The sequence below is a fragment of the Saimiri boliviensis genome, chromosome 14 (genome assembly GCF_048565385.1).
Source record: "Saimiri boliviensis isolate mSaiBol1 chromosome 14, mSaiBol1.pri, whole genome shotgun sequence".
Taxonomy (NCBI): domain Eukaryota; kingdom Metazoa; phylum Chordata; class Mammalia; order Primates; family Cebidae; genus Saimiri; species Saimiri boliviensis.
In genome coordinates, this window is record NC_133462.1 from 67,664,356 (window position 1) to 67,676,887 (window position 12,532).

Sequence of the window (12,532 nt, forward strand, 5' to 3'; positions counted from 1 at the left end):
CTATTTTTGTAAATAAAGGTTTATTAGAATAAAAGTAATTATCTTTGTAGGTGTTTTCATGGTACAACTGCAGAATTGAGTAGTTATGGCAGAGATCATATTGCCTGCAAAGACTAAAGTGTTTACCTTCTGGCCCTTTATAGAAAAGGTTTGCCAACCTCTGAATTAAAAAATTAAATAGGCCAACTTTTAAAAAATATTCTGCCTTCTTGAATAAAGGGACCAATTTCTGGTTTCTAGAATGATTATCTTGAGTAATTTTTTTTTGAAGAGTGGAACACAGCATGTGGAAAGAACATTTTGTTGATATAGCCCTGTGTTACATCACTGCACCACACCTTCATTAATGCTTTGACTATCTTTCATTATTCAGCATTAATAAATAAATTACTGAAAAGGAAAAGCAGCTGGACAAAAATATGTTATAAATAGTTGCCTAATTCCACATGCCTAGGAAGTTTGCCAATGGAAATCCAAATGCCTGTTTTATATGGCTTATATAGCTGCTGTTCTAAAGGCTTAATAAGAGTGACTAAAGAGTAATTAATGGCTCCTCGGATGAAAGAAGTATGAGTTTACTATTTTAACTGCTTGTGAAATACTTTTTAAAAACTTCAAAAGTTTTATGTCTTCCAGAAAAAAAAAAATCAGTGGTAGGTAATTTGTCCAAAACATGAAGCATCCCCTTCCTATGAATTCTAGGCTAAAATATTTGCTGAAAGTAACAAATTCAGTGTTAATATTACCTTGAAATTTATTTTAAGAATATGACTAGATAAGTGCATCACATATTGTCTTATTCTAATTATTAGAGAATGAATCACTAAATGGTTTAATTGTGCTTTTGCAAAAATTTTGCTTAAGAACCTAGAACAGGTGGCTAGAGTCAGAGGCGAGAGAACTATTATATGGTACCATGAGTCCCAAAATAAGCATTCAGTATGTAAAAGATCATAAGATATAAATGTGTTGGTAAAGCAAAGAGAGTTTGATATATACATGTTGGCCTCTTGAGAAACAACTTAATCAATTTTGCTCTCTAGTTTAAAGTTGAGTTGTTTTTCTCTTTTAAATCCCCCAGACGGTGGCTTTCCAGCCTGGATAATTACAGAAATGAAAAGAACCAGCCTGAATATCTTCAAAGGCATTTTTTTCACCTTAACTATTTTCTTATTGTTAACCTAAACCAGTTTGGTATGGTTCAGCTCTGAAACAAGCATGTGAAAATAAATAACATCTTTGTCATGAGAAATAATCACTTACCAAACAGTACCCTAAGAATGTGGTTTATAGTCACCAGTTGTATTTTTTTTTTAAAGAAAGAATAAAGTCATTTTAAAACACGACTTCATCTTAAGAAAAATATTGAGAAATTTGAAGTGTTTTTTTGATGGCATTATAGCTACATATTTTAAGTCTTTATTTTTGAATCCTGGTTCATTTGGGGGGCTTCCAATGTCAGTCTACAAATGAAGATTCTTATCTGCTTTCTAAAAATGTTCATAACTCAATAGATGCCAATAAGAATATTCAGTTCTATGGGAGAGATGATCAGAAAGAAATGGGCTAAAAAACAGGCCTGGGGATCTCCAATCCATAATCAAATATCGAGATTGATTGTGTCACTTGCACTTGTATTGATTTCAATTGGAGTAGCTCACCCACGGGAATAATAAAAATGTGGAATAAAACTGATTTATGAGAACAAAATAAATCCTTTTGTGAGTGTAATGAATGGGTACTATTTAACCCTTTCAATCACAGGGTGAAAAACTATTTATTTTTTTAAGAATGCTGAACTAGCCAAAAGAAGTCATATCAGAAATGCCAATACTGCCAAATGCCATTACACGAAGTTGTGATGCTGGGGAAGAAATGCTGCTCTGAACTTGATGGATGGCATTATTTGACATATGACCTACTTTTAGCTTTCCTGGGCCAACTTCTGTGTGTCATCACAAATGATGGACCTGTAGATCCAAAGTATTACAGAACCACTCAGTAAATGTTTATTGTTGAGAAGCTAAAACAAAACATGATGGGACATTAACTCTGCATTTTATTTTTTTCTCTTAATATAGGTGTTCTTTGTTTTAACTCAAAACTTAGCATTTAACAGTTATCTTGATGGGACATGCAATAATATTCGAGGATAACAGGGATATTCAGGAGAGACAGAGTTTGGCATAATTTGGCATAAGTATTTGTCTTAAAGAAAATTGGAGGACTAAATAAAAAAGGAGAAGATTTGTATATAAAACACAGCAACTGCTTGATTCTATCAATTGAGCCAACCAGCCAAGCAGCTGATTCAATGAGAAAAATACCAGCCACATCATTATTTCTTGACACCCAGTAGGCAAAACATTCCTAATAGTTTGTCATTAACTTTAACTTTTCCTCTGTATTAACATCTCATACATGTGTTCTAAACCTTTGCTGTCCAATACAATAGCCACTAGCCACATATGGTTATTGAGCACTTGAAATGTGGCTAGCATGGCTGAGGAACTGAATTTCTAATTTGATTTTAATGAATTTAAATTAAAAACTGATAATTGATTCCGTTTCTGGAAAACTTTTAAATACATTTGAAACAACTTGGTATGTGAATCTACTTTCTCAACTGAAAACTTTATAACATCTAAATGCAGATTAAATATAGCTGATAAAATATATCTGAATTGAAATATCCTATAAATGTAAAATACATAGATTTAGTAGAAAAAATAATGTATTATCTCATTATTAACTTTTAGATTTTAATTACTTGTTGAAACAATATTTTAGATAGATTGGATTAAATATACTACTAATTTTTTTTTTTTTTTTTTTGAGATGGAGTCACTCTGTCCCCTAGACTGGAGCGCAGTGGCACGATCTCGGCTCACTACAAACCCCACCTCTCAGGTTCAAGTGATTCTCCCACCTGAGCCACCTAAGTACAGGTGTGCACGCAGACTACAGGTGTGCATGCAGCAACACTCCTGGCTAATTTTTGTACTTTTGATAGGGATGGGGTTTCACCATGTCTCCCAGGCTGGTCTCAAACTCCTGACCTCAGGTGGTCTTCCAGCCTCAGCCTCCCAAAGTGCTGGGGTCACAGGTGTGAGCCAATGCGTCAAGCCCTACTAAATTAGTTTCAACTGCTTCATTTTACTTTTTTAAAATGCGCATTCTAGAAAATTCAAAATTACATACGTAGCTCACATTATATTTCTATTAGGCAGTGCTGTTCTGATGTGCTAAAGGAAAAATTAGAATGCACATTTAAAATGCAGCTTCCTTTTTATTTTAAATCAATGGAAGAAAACCTCATTGTTCTAAGATCTGCCTACCTATACTCACAAGAGATTGAGGTGAAACTTTTATTCACAGAATGCACAGATTCTGTTCACTACATTGAATTGAATTCATAGTCCTAAGAAAGCTGATTTCAGAACTTGGAAAGGAATGTTACAAGGAGAGCGTTGATTTGCTATCAGTTCTGTCAGTTTGGCTCGGAGTGTCATGGTGTTTAATGAAAGTACATAAAAGTAACTTTATTTATCTCCACTGGCATAAAAAGGCTTTTAAAAAAATTAATACATTTTACTATTTACAATGAAACATAATTTAATTCAGTTTGATGGTACCATAATTATTATAGCATAATAATTTTTCTAGTATGATAACTTTGGCATGTATGCTATACAGAGTAAATCATTAAATAGGAAACAGGTACAAATCAGAAAGATAATAAAAAACCCTATTATCATAAAGGCATAAATTATTAGGAAAAAGTAGAACTAAGCCACTTTTCATTAAAAAGATTCAAGCAAAAGTAAGGTGATAAGAAGTATTAATTGCAATTACTGGGCTTCTGAAAGAAACTGAGGCCCAAGGTTTTAACATCTCTTGCATAATGAATGCAAGATTTTTGTTCCCAATTTATTATTAGAGTTTGATGTTTTAAGGTCTTTTGTTTCTGAAAAGCTTCCAATAGTTTTGCTATGAGATGAAACATGATATAAACTCCTTCCTTCCCCCACGTTTTTCTCTTTTGGCTTCATAATATTCCTTCTTTGTCTAACTATAAAAAATATATTTTTTATCATAAATGTTAGAGCTGTATCAGCAATCATAAAGAGAAAAGCTGAAATTATCTAAAATCTGAAGATAATCATTATTGATTAATATGTTTGTGTTTTTTGGTGTGTGTCCTTCATATTTGTTCAGATATTTGTGTGTGTGTGTGTGTGTGTATGTATACATATATCTATATATACACATCTATATATATAATCTATTATCATTTTTAATAATTATAGAATTTTATGATGCTCATTGTTTTATAGCTGTAAGAATATTTTCTCATCAACAAATATACAGAATAATCTTTGTAATGGATTCACCACAATGTCTTCAATCCATATAGCTAAATATTTAGAAATACCCACCCTCTTGATTTTTATTATACAAATAAACTCTGTCAGGGACATAATTTTATAAGGATTTTCCTGTACACCTATCTATTTTTTTTTCTAAAAATGTCAATAAGGAAAATTTCTGGGGTTCTTAATGGATAGGAATATTTGAAACCTCCTATATTTACTTTACAAGTTTATTTTAATAATCTCACATGAATTACTGGAAGCAAATAATAAGTAAAAATAGAATGGTCATGGCTTATTTAAAACCATATTGTATGGATTGTATCAGTGATACAGAACTTTAATTATAGCTCTAAGTGTCTATCCTGTCTGTTAATGTGTTATATCCAACTAAGTTTATATAACTAAGTGAGTTGGACTCATGTCCTTTGAGTGTATAGATCTGTGTATTTTCTGTCTTCATGGAACTGGAGAAAATTGCTAAGTCAGAGATTTATAAATATTTTTAAAGTATTGAACAAAATGAAATGGTATGTTTTAAAAATACAGATGTAATACCAGAGATTCTTTTAATATTATAATAAAAATAAATGAACACAATCACAAAAGTGAAAATATGTGTAATAAACCTAACAAAAAAATGTGAGGTCTCTATAAGGAAAATAACAAAATATTACTGTGGGATATAAGCTGCTTAAGTAAATGAAACAATAACACATTTCCAGATGAGAAATATTTGAAGATGTAAGTTTCACAAGAATTAATGTATAATAAGGAGAGTCTGTTAAAAATATCCATGGCATTTTTTAACTTAATCTAATGTTCAATGGGAAGAATACACATATGAAAAGAACTAAGACCTTTTAACAAAAATGAATAATAACCTGAAGGGACAGAAGAATAACTTTATCCGTAAGATACAAAGATATTTTCTAAATAAGATGTTGAAAGCATGACAATTCAGTCAGAATGGAAACAGGTATAAAGAGAAGAAATAAATAGCTCAGAAACAGGCAGCATCATGCATACAAATTTAAGTCTGATAAATTTAGCAAAATAAAGCAGCATATGTTTCAACTTTAGATGGAGAAAATATTTTTTATAAAAACAAATAAGCAAAGATTTAATTATCAAAAATCTAAAACACTACATCATAAACCTCATAAAAAGACCCAAAAGATAAATGGGATAAAATATTTAAAGTTGTAATGACTAATAATTACTATCTTTAATATTTAAGCTGCCATAAATATCAAAACAAATTTTCAAACCTCTAAAATATTCTGGGCGGTGTGTGAGCAGACGAAAAAGAAAAACAAACTAATAGAAAAAGAACATATGGAAAATGTTTGGTCTCAATAGCAATAAAAGATGCAAATTAAAGCAACCTACCATTTTTATCCATCAAATTAATATAATTACAGACAGATGAACACACTTGTGTACTATTAGGAGCCATGTGAAATGACGTAATTTTTTTGAAAGCATTTTGCCATGCATATCAAGTATTTTCAAAAATATACTCCACCTTTAATTTAGCAATTCCTTTGTAACTATACATATGAAGGAAAAATATAGAATTATGTGTTACCAAAAAATATTCTTCCCAATAGTAAAAATAATAAACCTAAATATCCAACAATAAGGAATTGATAAATCTATATTGGCACATCTATACTAAATACCTATTGAGAATACTTGTTATGAGTGTTTTGTTGTGTAATATAAAAAATGGTCATGATAATGTTAAATGTGTAAAGTATAAGATGTGTTTGTAGTAAGATCTCAATGTTATATACGCATACACATGAATACACATATGTATACCTGCCATAGAAAATATGACTGCAAGCCAGTAACACATTTATAATTGGTACCATTTTAACAAAACTGTCTCTGAAGAAAAAAGATACTCCAATCTAAGCCTATAGCTACTAAATGTAACTAATATTCATCTGTGTAACAACTGAAAATTTGACAATTCTTTGTAATTATTGCAACCACATTTTTACTTTATGCCAAAGTCCTTAACACAGTATAAGCATGTTGCACTAAGTAGCTCCTGTCTAACTTTCTAGTCTCATCTATGATATTTTTTTCTTCATGCACTATCCCAGCCATGAGGGCCTTCTTTCGTTTCCTCAAATCCACCACAGTTTTACCTTCCTCACATCCTTTACAAATACCATTCACTCTGGAATCCTCTTTCTAGTTTCTGAGTTGTTGTCTAGTCATGTTACAGTTACCCTAAATGTCATTAGCTTTTCAAAAGAACTTTCTTGACCCTCCAGTCTATATTGTTAGTTATTATGCAAAATCTTAGTTATATATAATTTTACTTTAATCACTATTAAGGTGTGCAATTTTATATTCTTATGTGATTACTTGGATAATTTTTATCTCCCCTTGTAAATCACAAGGCCCTTCGGCACACAGACCATGCTTGCCAGATATTTAAGTACTTTCTAAATATGTTGAAAACAGTGATTAAGTTAGCATAGTGATGATTTGGAGAAATAGGTTTACACTGGGAAGGAATAAATGTCCCAGAAACAGGCACCATCATTCATCTAAATTTAAATGTCTAATAAATTTAGCAAATTAAAACAACGTATTGTTCAACTCTGGATAGAGAAAATTTCTCCACTCTACCCTAGCACCTATGATTTTGTTTCTGTCTTGTTCTATAAAACAAGCTGGATATATGCTTTTTACATGAACAAATCAATGTACAAATAAACGAACAAATTTCTTAATTTAAATCTATTATTTCCAATTTCTGCTCCTTGGGTGTAAAACTTCCTTTGATATCTCCCAAGGGCATACTGCTAGAAGAAAAAAAACATAAACTTTACTTGCAAACCTATTTATAAAGAATCCAAATTATCTAAAAAACTACATATATATTTTTCATAAATAGCCCACTAGAATCCTCAGATTCTGCAACACTAATAATTGAGTAAAGTAACACATTGGTTACTGAGAATTTTATACAAAAAGTTGGGAAACATAAGTTTGATGTGGGCCGTTCTTAGTATATAGAATTATAATTTAGCAGTCACCTATTATCACTTTCTAAGGGGTCAAACATACGATTTGTGGTCGTCATAACTCTATATAATGACGATGCCCTATAACCATCCAAGGAAGTTGATCCTAGACTCCCACAGAAGTTTATGAATCAGAGAAGGGAATTCCTTGCTGTAGGGTGTGTCTTAGAGGCTGTAGAAGGACATTGGCCCCACATGGCTAGATTTTTTTCTGTTTCTGTGTGTAACTCATTCTTCCATTTCCCTCTAACATCAATTCACAGCTGACACTTTCCAATTGAGAACCTCCTGGGTATAATGGCTATATGTTCAGTCTACCAAAATCTAAAAACTGATTCTAATATTACTATTTATTCAATAAGCACTGAACGCTTGCCACAACAAAGCATGCAACAACCAACACTAGACAGGTATATCGGTAGCATACAACTATAGGAAAACATTATATATCTGCTCCAGGGCTGACTTACTCAGTTGAACTTTATCATACATGTATTAGAAACCCCCAAATCAGTTACAGAGTGGGTTTGAAAAGGGTTTAAGTATTTTTTAATGCTTTAAAATTTCTCTAACTAGCAGAATTTTATTTTTTAAATTATGCAAATCCCTCCAAGCCAACAGTACATCATTTGGGTGATCTGCTGATTGTAACAGGCTCCTTTCTTGAGGAGTTAGAATGGAGAGATTCCTTCACAGGGATGCTCTGCAGAGTTTGGAATGTCAAGTGATGCCATGAGGACAATGAAATTTCTACCCTCCCACGCCTCTGTGGGCCGCATTTCCTGACTCAGTGTACAACCCATGGTTACAATTTTCATTTCATCATAACATCGCCGCCTCAACAGACACAACAGCATGGAGTATCCACTTGTTCATTATGTCAAGAAAATAGCCAATTAGATATCAGACACAAATTCAATAAGCTGCTGTGTGAGCCTTGAGAACAGATGAATTCTTAAACAAGTTTGATAAATTAATGCTTAACTCCATTCTTGTGGAAGAATATGTCCTAATTAAACATTTCTATAGCTTTATTGGCCATGACATGATATACAATCAGAAATGTCAATACATTCAATGTGTATACGTTCTGTAGCCCAATATTTGAAATGACATATATCTTATTATCGCCCATTTATATTTTCACTAACAATATGGTCATGATTTGTAATCCAGATAAAATGCCTTTTGATTTCCCATGTGTTTAGATTTGTTTGTATTTATACTTCCAGAAATGTGTTGGAACCTTGTGGCAAGATATTAATAACTATACTTTCTTTTTTGCATAAGAGACATTTACTTGCAAACAAATAAGAACAGAATGATTTTCTCTATTTCCCCTACATTCCCACTGTTTTTTATATTCATACTTGCTTTGAACATAAGAACATTCTCCTACCATTTTTATTCCTAATAGGTTTTATGCTAATTTAGAAACAACATCTGAAATGGTCAGGAAGAGAGGTCTGGGGCTGTTCTCTATAACTAAAAGAACTCCTCATCATGATACTCATTTAATTTCTTCTAAGTCTTAAAATAAATTGTGTGGTTAATAATAATGTAACATAATAAGATAAAGTACAATATCTTTAACATGTTGCTTGATGAATATTTGCGTATGAAATACTATCACCTGCTTGATGAGTATTTGTGTATGAAATATGAACGCCTGCTGCTTTAGACTTTAAAGTGAGTTTCCATTTTCACATATTGGGTTTTAATTTTTTTAAATGAGATAGAAGTGTATTTTCTTTGACCTTTCTTTTTAAAAATATATGCCCTGAAATCAGGATATGTAGGCCTAAAAAGAAGTAGATCAATGTCAAGCCAAATTATGCTGTTCCGCAGCTGTGTGGTGGATGTTATGTTCCCCTTTCTCCTCCGCTCTTTTCTTCCACCAGGAAATAGACATTATAAGATCTCAGGTGAACTCACTCCTGCTGCCTGACCCCCTAACTCATTATGGGAAAATGAATTCAGATTGCTGGAAAAGAAGCTGCCTCTTTTATCTTCCCACTGACTGACAAGCAACTACAAAGTTTTCCGACGGGATTCCAAGTTACAAGCTGTACTGCATCACTGGAACAATTCCCCCACTAGCGGGTTTTCCCAGAGGGCAGCATGTCAGATATACTGCATGGCTTACAAGCGCAGCTCTGAAACTGCACATTTCCCTCCACACTAAAAAACAGACATCAGGGACTATAAAACAAAGCTGTCCCTTCCCCAACAGCATTAGCCTTCCTACAGACCCTTCGGAAGTCTAAGAGGTTCTCACGTATGATTATTTTCCTTACCTTCCCAAGAAATTAAATGCTCCGTATCTTTTTTTTTCTCCCTCTTGTAATTTTTATAAAACACAGTTTATTCTGGGAGGAAGAGCATTCAGAGAACCAGGTTGTGTGCAAAGGACGCTGGATTTCTCTGGGTAACCTTGAAAAATTGACTGCACTTCTTCAGTTTTTCGAGATTTTTTAGAGATTTATAGCATTTCAATATACTGACATTCTAAAGCACTCTTCTGGCAATTTCAGGAGAAGGTAAGCCTATTCTGGGTGCTAGGATTTTTAGGAACTGTAGTTAAAAACATGCATTCATCTAGTTTAAACCAGCAATGCAATACTTTCTGCATTTGTGCGGTTTCTGTTTTCCTTTATTTACTTTAGTTTTTAGATGGAGATTTATCCCAAGGAACACTTGATTCTGATATTGGAATGAGGAATGGACTCCAATTCTAAAAGAAGAAACCGTTTAGGCTCAGAGAATGGGGGATGGGGAGCCATCACATTTATACTGTATCTTTTCTACCTAGAAATATCCTAATCGATCTTTAAAGTGCCCCACTCCTTCCAGATGTTACCACTGCAGTAAAAACTTTATGCCCCTCCTACTTCCCATAACATAACCTCGAAAAATCCAAATCTCCCATTCCTCAGTCCTCCCTTAACACTACCATTATGCCTCAGGCATGATGAGGCTCCTTTATTTCTTGGACCACTTCTATTTAGTTTGCTTTTCTGTTTTGCAATATCCTTGGAGTTTCTGCGTGAATACTCCTAGCAACGGTTGGAAAAACAAATGCAGGCAAATAGTAAGAAGAAAGTTAAATTTAACGTCTCGCAAATCACCAAAAGACTTTTCCTGAATAATGATTGAAAATATGTGAAGATGCCCTTCTTTCTGCAAGCTTCTACCTTAGGACTTCAGACTCACCACCCAGACCTCCTCTGCCAGAAGCACCGTGCTTACTCCAAATTACTCTGCTCTTGAATCATCTGCTCTTGTGAGCTATTTTTCTAATGTGTTGCAAAAATAATACGTATATATCCTAGAAAATTTTTTAATTGACTACATATAAAAGGAAACATGAGAAGATAAACCATTCATAATACAACCACTTAGAGATAATAAATAAATCTATTTTCCAAATTTTCATTAGTCTTTTTTAAAACAGTCTTAAATATTAATCGGGTTTCTTTTTTTCAGGGCCATCAGGTCTTACAAGCAGATAAAAAGCATCTGATTATGCTCATTTCATGAAGAGTTCTTTCTTTCTTCCCTTTCTTCTCCTTCCGTGTCCTTTCCGTCCACCCTTACTCTTGAAGACTAATTTTGGGTTATAAGTATTCACTCTGGAAAAAGTCACCTAAAACCTATTTGTTGCACTTCTCCACATTCAGAAAGAATTTTCTGAGATCCATGAAATAATTCAGTTTCAACATTAAAAACTGATCAATCTGTTTTTCTTTCTTTCTTTCTTTCCTTCCTTTCTCTCCTTCCTTCCTTCTTTCTTTACTTTCACTAAAATGCCATTTTCCATTGCTAATGCTTAAGGATCATTTTCATTCGCCCCCCTTTTTCCCCCCACAGTAATCCACATCTCTCTTTTTCAAATAAACATCTTTATTCTGTGGCACAGAATAAAGGGGATTAGGAGAAAGAGACATTTGAAGATGAAAAGGAAGCTGCAATCCAGTTTTTCAGAGCAGGTGAGAGTTAACAGTGCACAAAGGACTCAGCAATTAGTACACCCTGGTGCTTTGCCTTAGAAACTCTGACACAAAACAATCTGTCAGGTTATCAAGCAATGAAGATCACTTCCCAATTCAGTCAAAAGGAAGGATAATAAAGAATTAAACAATTCGCAGAGGACTCTGCAATAACCACTTAAGAAAAAAGCAGGATATGTGTACTAAGACATGGCATTGTCTACTAAGTACAGGATCAGTATGAAGAATCCAAAGGAAGCCTAGTAGTAAGGAGGCTGCCATTTGTAAAAATTATTCTCTAGAATCTCAGAATATTTTATTTATCTTCTCATAGTTTTTAAATTTTTCTTCTTAACAATTAGATTGTTTTATATTTGTAGCTAAGAATACTTTTGAAGCACTGTAAAATAACGATGTAACCCTAAATTATCATGGCACAATACTTTCATATGCCAGTTAAATAAATGGAATAGAATCTACAATTTTATAAATAGTTTTACATAAGCCAGGTTTCTATTACTATGCTGCAAGATATTTTGTTTTTTATTCCCAAACTTAACAGTTTTAAATTTTTAAAACATTATACATTTAATATATTTCATAAGGAATAATTACAAACTTGTTATCTATAACTTTAATTGTTAGTTAATTCATATATGTGAAAAAAATACTGCAGATGTAAACTGATCACTGGGAGTTGACTGTTCACCTGTGCAAGGTGAATGAGGCACACTTGAGGGTGACTGAGTGAAGCACTTATTCCAGGTCAGTAAATGGCACTTGCACACCCTAGAAAAACAAATTTGTTGATCATATGTTCCTCATAATTGAATGGATGTTTCAAGTCAGGTAGAATCCTACAGAAAAGTGCCAAGCCTTGCTTTTACGGTGGACATTGGCAAGCGGCAAAAATACATTCTAATATAACCAAGTGTAGGTTGGTTGATCTGTTAATTTTTGCCATTCGCATGTGTTTGCTGTGCTCTCTCTGTCCTTCTCTCACTAGTTTTTCACACTCAGGTTATTCTAATTCATAATAAAAGAGAAAGACCCAGTAATACTAAAATCTTTCCTTAATTATTTCTGTTCTAACTTGTCACACCATCTAGTTTCTTTCCTA

General features: G+C 33.0%; 1 protein-coding gene across 1 annotated transcript in view; it reads right to left on the reverse strand.

Annotated features, from left to right (window-relative positions):
- Positions 1–12,532, reverse strand: part of USH2A (usherin) — a 777,205-nt gene that overhangs the window by 318,306 nt on the left and 446,367 nt on the right. The gene's annotated exons all lie outside the window — the stretch shown is intronic.